The following is a 10,795-nucleotide window of genomic DNA, read 5'->3' on the forward strand; positions in this document are numbered from 1 at the left end:
AACAAAAAGGTATAAAATCACATTTACAGTAGCTTTCAAATCTTTATATATTAAGAGCTGCGTTGCCGGGCTTTGCCCGGTCTACCTTGATAATAAAAATTGTGTCATGTGACATATGGTCAACAATCAGGCTTAAATAAAAGATAAAAAAAGAACACCCTGCAAAATTACCCTTCCAAACAATGACGACAGATATTAAAATACTTTTAAGAAATTAAAATGCGAAAGATGGATTTTAAAAGCGTAACCATGGAAACATGAAATAAAATAGGTTTGAGAAATTAAATGCAAAATAAGGAAATGAACAATGGATTAAAAAAGCGTAACTGTGGAAACGCGAAAAGAAAATAGTTGACAACTTGAATCGAAATGACATATTTCGAAATTGATTTAAAAACGCTTGTAACTTTTTTTCCTTTGAAGATAGAAGCTAATTTTTTCGACCACAGGTCGAGAGAGATCTGGAGTAAAAAATGTCGCTTTTCCCAATGGTGTCAAAAAGAAAACCGTGGGACAATTCCTTCACTTTTAAGTGATAGATTTAATGAAGAAAGTAGTGCCTAAATTTTAGCTAAGCCTAAAAAAGTTCGAGCTAAAAACGTAAATTATGCCCGCCGTAATAAAGTTACAGGATTGAAACAAATTGTTTAGAACGCGGAAAATTCTACCCTTTTCAACGATACATAATATTAACATTTGCAAGTAATTTTTCATCCATTTAATAGCCAATAATAGGCAATTTACGTGAAATTTGGGGCTAAATTGGAATAAAAAAAGAACCATTTATCGGATTTTTTTTCGAATTATACCCTATGTTACTCAGTAAGAAAGCACCTTTCATATAGTGAAGGAATTTTTCAAATAGGTGCAGCGGTTCCGGAGATTACCTCGAACATATAAACACACAAAAATCCGCCCTCTCTCTTTATAATATTAGGACTCAGTAAGAAAGCACTTTTCATACAGTGAAGGAATTTTTCAAATAGGTGCAGTGGTTCCGGAGCTTACCTCGAACATATAAACACACAAAAATCCGCCCTCTCTCTTTATAATATTAGTATAGATTAAAGAAATCAAACATGAAATGTTATGTGAGATGCAGAATGGAACGTGCTACCAGCAACATCTTACGATGGTAGTTTCCCTGCAGTTTCATTTCACGATATTTGGGACACATCTTTTACATCGGGGAAAAAATAATAATTTTCTGTGCTTCGAAAAACTACCTTTTCGTTTAGAAATGTGTAATGAAATCAGTTGATCCGTATACGGCTTCCATTCGTCCAATATAGTGCATTTTTTTCATAAACCTGACCAACACAAAGTTATTAAGAGTCATTTTTTTTAAGCTTGGACACTTTTGATAGTTGATGTCTTCGATTTTCGTAAAAATTTCAGGATGTGTTAGTGGTACTATGATAAGAAAAAGTGAAGTTTATTTTTTTAAAAAACTGATTTGTTTGCCCTTGAGTAGAGGTCAAAGTTTAAGAATGTGAGAAAAAAGAGCTTAATCTATGATTGCTTTGCTTCAAAACCAATGGGTGTAGCAAGCCAATTTTTTTTATGTGGATACTACTTGATACTAGGTACATGCTAGCCGAAATATTTTGGTCGCTCATTCATGGCTTTGAGGGCAAAGGTCAATTGAAAATGCTATTTTTTAAACTTTTTTTGCCCTGTTTGGGCCCGGATATCTGCTAAAGCCGTGAGTAACCATCGAAAATAAGTATATACCTAACTACTCATCACAGTATAGTACTAAGAAAAACATGAAATAGCATGGGTTACTCTTTGCTTTAGCAGTTAAACGGTCTCAAAGTCGATGATTTTTTAAAAATAGCCAAGTTTAGACGTCAATAACTCTGATCGCGACGCATCAACAACTTTGGGACACAGCTGTAGTTATAGTCGAAGTGATCTATTTTAAGGTCCAGGTTAGAAACCCATGGCAACTAATAAACTTTTTTAGTTACACGGTCTCAAAGTTGAAAATTTGATCTATAATTTCAACTTATTTTTTTTTCAATTACTCTTTGACTGATGAGTTAGTAACTTCGAGAAACAGTTGTAATCATACCCTAAGTGATGTAGTTTTAGACTCAGGTGAGAAAACCATGAGATTTAATCATCTTGCTTAATGAAACGGTTTCAAAATTGATAATTTACCCATAAAATGTCAAGTTTCAACTACGCTAATGCACGAGTCAAAATTTTGAGACACAGCTGTAATTACAGCTTCAGTCCCCAGCATTCAGTTTTTGACCCAGATTATATACCCATGGGACTTGTTATTTTTTTTTTGCAAATACAACCTTTTTTTTCACTCTTCATTTGCGCAAAACAATCAATTTTCCTATTTCTTAATGTCATTCTTGATTTTATAATCAAAATAAGTCAATGCTGTATTTTATAAATAGGATTTCAATTGCACAATAAAGTAAGTACAGTAGAAATTTGCATACATGAATAATAAACAATTGAAAGTAAATAAATATTTTTTTTACTAAACTTAAAAGGCAAAATATAACTCAAAATACAGCACAGATTTGCTCTTGCAGACCCGAGGTTTGGAGTTGCATGGAGAAAAATTTACATTTGAAACTTATGAAGGTGGCTTTCCTATAGCTCCAATGCCCTTATCTCTTGGAGAATTGATCTTACTTCATTTCTATCTTCTTCCTAGGGAAAGTACACTTAAGTTTAACAAGACAGAGACACTCAAATTTAAAGGTTACCATTATAAAAAAAAAGCTATTATCAGCTAATAAGTTTTCCTTATATTTATCTAATCAATTATTTAAAAAAAAAATATTTCGATTCTATTAAGCAAAAGGAAATCTTAGATTTTTAAATTTTCAATGCGAATGCATTATGTATAGTAACTTACTTGCTCATTGTCTTCAAGAGTCTGATCATGTTCCACAAGTTTTCCTTTTTTCATCTTAGACGCCATGCGATAAAACATGCTCCTAATTTGTTGAGTCGTCAGATACTCATCAGGCGAAAATAGTTTTTCTCCCTTTTGATTTCTTTTTTCTCTCATTTCTTTTGCCGCTTTTTCGGGAGTAATTTTTATGGAAGTCTTCTCTCTTTCCAAAAACAGCTGACGCATAAAATTCTTCTGCTTATCGCTAAATTTTGAAAATTTTCTAACTGGCAATGCCCATCCAGTTTCATCAAAGAATATTTTATCATACAGCTTCTCAGTCATTATTTTGCGAGTAGATAATGGTGGGATTTGAGTTTCGGCTATTGTACGGGTTACAGAGCAAGAAGCTTTCATTTTTTCTGCATACAATTTTCTCACATTGTCTAAGGAAGTTTTAGTTTGAATGTATTTGTGTTTTCCTGAAGCTATATGTTCTTCCAATTCAATACTATCAAAAAATGCATCACTGCATTCAATTTCTGGACAAAAATACAGGCACTTGTACTGTCGATCTCGGCGATGATTCGATGAAACAGATGTTGCCTGATTTTTCCCAGTTGAGCTGAAATCATCTATTATGACTGTGCCTTTTGTAAATTGGCAAAGGGTATATGGAATCTTAATACCAGATCCTATGTTATAGTACATCCAGAAAGTCATTTCACTGTCAGAAAATTGTACTGAATGGAAATTACTGATTCCGGTAATCTTCTTTGGGATAAGAAGCGAAGCAATTTTTTTGTTAACTTCAATGATGGCTACTTTTGAGCTCTTGACCCCTCCCTGGTACAAAATGCCATTTTTTACATCTTCAGCAGTTACTATGTCGTGACCACTTTTTACGTATGCTTGTAAGTACCGTTTTGCCACCGCACTCTCCCGATCAGCCAGATCTTTTCCTTTTTGAGGTTCATTATAATCATGGCGGACGAGAACAATACCGTAGTTCTTACAAATGTTATACTCTGTTTCAACGTAACCATTCCCAGTATAACAACCAGCGTTATCTGATTTCGCATACATATTCACCACACTTGGAAAATCTTGACGATACTGCTTCAAAACAACATCGGCAACTGACAGCGTGTCAACAACATCTTGTTCGCAACGGAATAATATAGTGAAGTAAACTGACTTTTGTAAACATGCTTTTGATTTTTTAAAAAACACATCAACATGCACAGAGATCCCTTTCTTGCCAAAATAATCTGCTTGACCTTCACGGTATTTTATGGAAAGAACTTTCTGTGCCCAGTCTCGGATCCATAGACTAGTAGTGTCATTTAACTTTTCAAAGGCATCTATTTTGGCATTGTTTTGTTGTACAGAACGAATATCATGCTTCATCCAAGCAAAAATGTTTTGTGTTGCGATGTTGAAATCGTACTGGATGTCGTCCTTATGCTCGCTACTTTCCATTTTCTCAATTGCTTCTGAAATAACAATCTCAGTTTCCAAAAGATCAGAGCACTGCGGACACCAGCTATCATGAGCTGTTGTGCAAGGTAATGAAAAGTTACTATCATTTGGACTGGACAATGCATGGGAGATGCAATGACTTTCGCAGTTGTTGTTCTGAGTGCAGTGAGTTAAATATGTCAATTTAAGATATCGTTTAGATTCTTCCAGTTTTCTCATAGTGTCTCTTTGTTTTATCTCTGGCAGAAAATTTTTTGTGATTGAAAGCTTAGCTTAGTTGAAACTTGACACTTTATGTTAAAATTATCATTTTTGTGAGACCGTTTAATTAAGCAAGATGATTAGATCCCAAAGTTTTCTGGCCTGAGTATAAAACTATATCACTTTGAATGTAATTACAGATGTTTTTCTAAGTTACTAACTCACCAATCATAGAGTAATTGAAAAAAAAAAATAATGAAATTATAGCTCAAATTTTCAACTTTGAGGCCGTATAACTAAAAAAGTTTATTAGTTGCCATGGGTTTCTAACCTGGACCTTAAAATAGACCACTTGGACTATAACTACAGCAGTGTCCCAAAGTTGTTGATGCGTCGCGATCAGAGTTATTGACGTCTAAACTTGGCTATTTTTAAAAAATCATCGACTTTGAGACCGTTTAACTGCTAAAGCAAAGAGTAACCCATGCTATTTCATGTTTTTCTTAGTACTATACTGTGATGAGTAGTTAGGTATATACTTATTTTCGAGGGTTACTCACGGCTTTAGCAGATATCCGGGCCCAAACAAGGCAAAAAAAGTAAAAAAAATAGCATTTTCAATTGACCTTTGCCCTCAAAGCCATGAATGAGCGACCAAAATATTTCGGCTAGCATGTACCTAGTATCAAGTAGTATCCACAAAAAAAAAATGGCTTGGTACACTCATTGGTTTTGAAGCAAAGGAATCATATATTAAGCTCTTTTTTCTCACGTCCTTAAACTTTGACCTCCACTGAATTGCCAACAAGTCAAATTTGAGAAGAAAGAAGCTACACTTTGTCTTATCACAATACAGCAACATATTCTGAAAGTTTCAGGAAAATCGAAGGTGTCAACTATCAGGCTCCCATTCACTTTGTCCAGCTTTAAAAAAAATGACTCTTAAGGACTATGTAATTGGTAATTTTAATTGAAAAAATAACAAAAATGTGTAAAAATGATAGAATTCCTTGCAAATTGATTTTTCACCGTTTAATAAGCAAACTTTTCAGTATTAAAAAAAAAGGCTATGAAACGTGCAAAAACACACAGAATCATTTCTAAATATATCCATTATTATTAAGCACTTTTATTATACTTGGCCTGATTGTCATGGAGTAACCTGAGGCCTCCTTTCGCTTTTATTTCAGGAACTAGATCACTTAGAGACTTCGGGATTTCACTAAATGATTAGCTTAATCTTAAGGTAAAACTTAACGCTGAAACATTAAAACTCTAAAATGAATTTTCTATTTCAGTTAGGATGGAAAACAGCAAGTTTCATGTAATTTCCCCATTTGATGTTTAAATATGAAAACGATTGTTACAAATTATTATATCAGCAATATTGAGAGTAATCATAATAAAAATTTTGAATCAAGGCTTCTCTGGAGCAAGCATGAAATTCATTTACTATCATTGCACTCGTAGGATATTTGTCCTCAGCTATACCAGTAGTAGATAACGGGGATAAGTAAAGAGACATAGGCTCTTTATCACGAGTAACTTGTGTGTTTTGAAACATAAATTAGTTTGGGAAACCTTTAGTATTTAAATGGTTTTAATTAAATTAGCACGCAAATAAATCCTAGAGAGGAACAAAGATTCATTTTTAGTGCCAATTGCTTAAAAATTTTGACACGTATATAGGCTATTTTTCTCTTTGTAGGAGCATTTCTTGCGAAAAAATAAGGTGAAGTTTCATGATGCTAACATCATACAACTTCTGAAATACATTTACACTAAAATGAATAAAATAACAGATTTAAAAAAAAAAATACTAAGTACTTTTCATAATGCACTCAAAAGGACAAAATAACTTTTCTGGGGCAGAATGGACAGTTTAAGTATTCCTGAAGTTTTCAATTACTCCAAGAAAATGACACCACAAACGAAGAAAAGTGAGGCTCAAGTCATTTGAAACCTAACTTTCTCCGAAAAATATGCATGTTTCAGCACTCAAATGTATAAGATAATATAATAATAAGAAATTCTCTACCTGACTTGAGTCGCACTTTTCCTCGTTTGTGGAGTCATTTTCTTGGAGTAATTGAAAACTACAGGAGTAGTTAAACTGTCCATTCTGCCCCAGAAAAGTTATTTTGCCCTTTTGAGGGCATTATGAAAAGTGCTTAGTATTTTTTAAAAAATTCTGGTTTTTTTTATAAAGCAATGGGGTCGTTTCCAAAATTTTAAAAGTATTGTTTTCTGAAAGAGCATGCTTAAAAACATAGGATCCGACCATTTTTTAAATAATTTATTTAAGTTTAATATTTAAAAAAAATTACTTAAATCGTTGCGCTTTCATTGTTTACACTTCTGTCGTGTGACGTCACAAATGATGAAATGCCATTCTGTGTTGCCATTCACAGAGCAAAATATTTAATTCGCATCTTTACTCACGTGTATTGGCAACGATATGGTTGATAGCAAGCGTAGAGCGCAATTTTAATTCGCTTCTTGATTATCATAACATGGAAACGCGGTACAAAGATGCGCCAAAGAGCATCATTTGTGACGTCATCAAGACCACGCCTTGTTTGAAAAATCGGACATTTTCAAAAATGAATTTAAAAAAATAACTGTTGAGAAAATGAAAAAATTTTCTGGGTCCATGTTATTATTATTTTTTTTTCTTGCTTATTCTATCAATTTCAGTGACTAAAAGTACTACTTTTGACTGAAGGAAACAATCCTATTGGAAAATAATTGTTTCCTGAGTGCAGTAAGCTATTTTATTAAAACGTATTCCGTTTGGAAAAGTTTAGATACTTTTTTTTTGAGCAATCACAATTGCTTATTACTTTCATTTGACTATTTTGATGTGCTATCATTTTATTTTCCCACCAGCATCCTCTGCAGCACCACCGTCGATCGGCTCCTCACGATGCTGCTCCTCTAGCGAAAACCGTCTCCAGGTTGCCCCCATATCCTACACTCACATGCATACATATACACACCTGCACACACACACACACTCATGCCTGCACACACACACTCATGCCTGCACTCAGACACAAATACACACGCACACACCTACACACACATGCACACAGACACAAATACACACGCATACATACAAATTCGTATACAAACACACACATGCACACACACACTTATGCCTGCATACAGACACAAACACACACGCATACATACAAATTCGTATACACACACACACATACCCATACACTCATGCCTGGACACAAACACACACCCCTACATACACACACACACTCGTTGTTGCGAAAAAACTTAATTTGAATTCAAGAAGCCAAAATTCAATTTTTTTTTTTGTGGGGAAAAATGAATGTGTTGGAGTTTTAGGAGGGTCCCTCCCCCCAGGCAGCACCACTGATTCTATGACTTGCATGTTTAGGCGAATATTATTTATAAGCTTGTTATTTATTGTTATCACATGCACATGCGCAAAGATTTAATATAGATGCACCATTATACAGTGAAACATGTACAGTACAGTACGTAGTAAAACATGATGAAGAATTAGCCAATTTTAAAATTAAGTTTCTGCTTATCAATTGATAATTCACGCAATGCAAGCAAAATGAGAAAAACTGCATCTTTTTAAATTCATTTTTACCGTTCGAAGTTCTCTGGCATCTCTTCGGTGACTTCAACTAACAACTTGTCTTCCGGAAAAACTTCATCTGGGGCTTGTTCGCTTTCGATGTCTTCCATTCGTCTGGCTGACCAGTCGTCTCTTTGCTTTCTGGATGAATCATTGCCGCGAGGATTCTCTGAGAAGTTTCTGTCAATGGCTTCTTTGAACATTCTTATGAACTTATCAACTGCATCGGGATCGAAGCGAGATTCGACGGTAGAAGATACTTCGTACAACGGGGTGCCCAGAATGGTATGGAAAATCATGATGTAAGGGAAAAGGACTAAAATCCACAACTAGAAATGTAGTAAGATTTGTTAGTTGAGATGGAATGTAATACTTATTGATTTTTACCAAATACTAAAAGAGCTGAAGTCCAAGGTTTGCAGCCACAGTACAGTTAATGCTCGATTTTTCACTCAAAATTGTTGTGAACATTTATGGCAGAGATTCCCAAACTTCAGGCCTCCGTGGACCCCCTCCGGAGAAATTACGAACTTTGCAACTCCCCCCCCCCTCAGTGCGCAAAAAAAAAAAAGATTTGACACAGTCAAATTTTTTTTTTAAATATATTTTTGTGCTCTTTTTCCTTAAAATTTATTTATTCATTGTTCTGTATATTTTTCAGAGCTCTGGTCTGGTTTTCATTTCTTTCGTTATTATTTTGCGTTATGGAAGTAAAATTCTATGTGAAATTCAATTAGGAATAGAAATGTTATCACCAAATTTCTGCAACAAGTTTACTAATAAAAATGAACTTTTGAAGTTAGTGAACAAAACACTTTTAAGTGTGTTTAGTCATGCACACAAAATTAATAAACGTGTAGTGTGTTGGGTTTCGGGGGGGGGGGGGCGGAGCGGGTGGTGCGTCCTGCATAACCTAAGCAAGAACTTTTTTATTCCTCTTAAATGTACTTTCTTTTTTAACTAAAATATCGTTACTCGTCCTTGAATCTCAATTATATTCAACGTTTTAACTGGATAGCACCGCAGACCCCCTGGCATTGACTTGCGGACCATCAGGGGTCCGCGGACCACAGTTTGAGAAACTCTGATTTATGGTACTCTCTACTCTAAAAGACTGAAAACTTTTAGATGTAAATCTCCCCAGAGACTCATCATCAAGCCGACTGAAGTCTTTGGAGTGCACAGTGCACAATTCATGATCGATTTTGCGAACTGCTTGAGACCACGAAAAGTGTTCATAGAATCGAATAGTTTTGTTTCAAATTCAATAAAATACATTTTGAGACTGGTAAGCTGTTCGTAAAATCATGAGTTTTCGTAAATTAGAGGTTCGGAAAATCGAGTATCCAATTGAGATTGTTGGCTGTCACAGGATAAAGACTAGAATCTTCAGTTCGATGGAAAATACAATTTTGCTCATCTGGCTAACATAGGCGAACAACATAGAAGAAAATTTTCCTAATATAACTAAATGAACGTATCCGTGACTTGTTTATAGTTGGTTTGTTGGGCTTAATTGTAAAAAAAGACCATAATAAGTTATTCAGCGCCAAACAATTGGTGAAGTAACAAAATAAAAGATGGGAATATAAATATTGGAAATGGCCAAAAGAAGCTAAAAAACATTCTGCACTCCCGCATAAAATAGTAACAGAGGCCTTCTCAGTTTTGCAACAATGAGGGGAAGACGAAAACCACCGTCATAAAAGCAGTAAAGGAAACAATTACCACTATCCAAACTGGTCCCCCGGCAGGGCCCAATCTGAAATTAGGGGAAGCTTGGTCTCATTTTTGGGCCCCACTTTTTGTTTGGGGAAATTTTTTAAAAATATTCTATGTACATTGATACAACACTGACTAATGCTAAAAGGGCCAGCACAATTCAGAATTTAAGTTAATTCCACCTTGCCGACTGACAGAAATTCGTTTATTACATATATTGCGTTTGAATTCTCAGAAAATGCGGGTAGTAACATGTTAAATCATATTTGACACTTCACAAAGGAAATTAAATGTCACAAAAGTACATGGTTACAAAGTTGAGTCGAAGTCCACATTTGGGAACCTAGCTTGTAGCTACATTTTATGAAACATATTTCGATAATTATTTAATGTTTTCAAACATTTTTGTTAACAAGTTCAAATGTTTGCAATATCTTTAAAAAACGCAGCTAAAAGCAGAAACTGGAATTTTTAAGCAGTTTTACAGTCATATTTGGGCCTCCTAAAATTTCTGAGGGGAACTTAAGCTTCCGGAGCTTTTTGTGGGTAATCAGGCCCTGTCCTCCGGTACGGTTCCTATGAAACCTTATTTCTTCCTATTAGCTGGCTATCCAACTACCAGGCTGATTAGTCTCAATCTCAAGTTAAGCATAGGGAAGTAATAAACGGGGTAAGCGAACTTCGAGAAATGTGAGCAAAATTGCCGTAAAGTCAATTTCTTGAATGACTTTTTAGAATGACAGGGGGCGTTTACAAAGGAGAGCAATGACCTGGCTTATTCCCCCATTTTCTAAAGATGGAAGTCGTATTCTTGTGTCAAGTCCAGTCAAGGGCAATATGCAAAATTGTAAGGGGGGGGGGGGGGGCTCAGATATTTTCTCCATGGTTTAGCAAGATAT

The sequence above is a fragment of the Uloborus diversus genome, chromosome 5 (assembly GCF_026930045.1).
Source record: "Uloborus diversus isolate 005 chromosome 5, Udiv.v.3.1, whole genome shotgun sequence".
Taxonomy (NCBI): Eukaryota; Metazoa; Arthropoda; class Arachnida; order Araneae; family Uloboridae; genus Uloborus; species Uloborus diversus.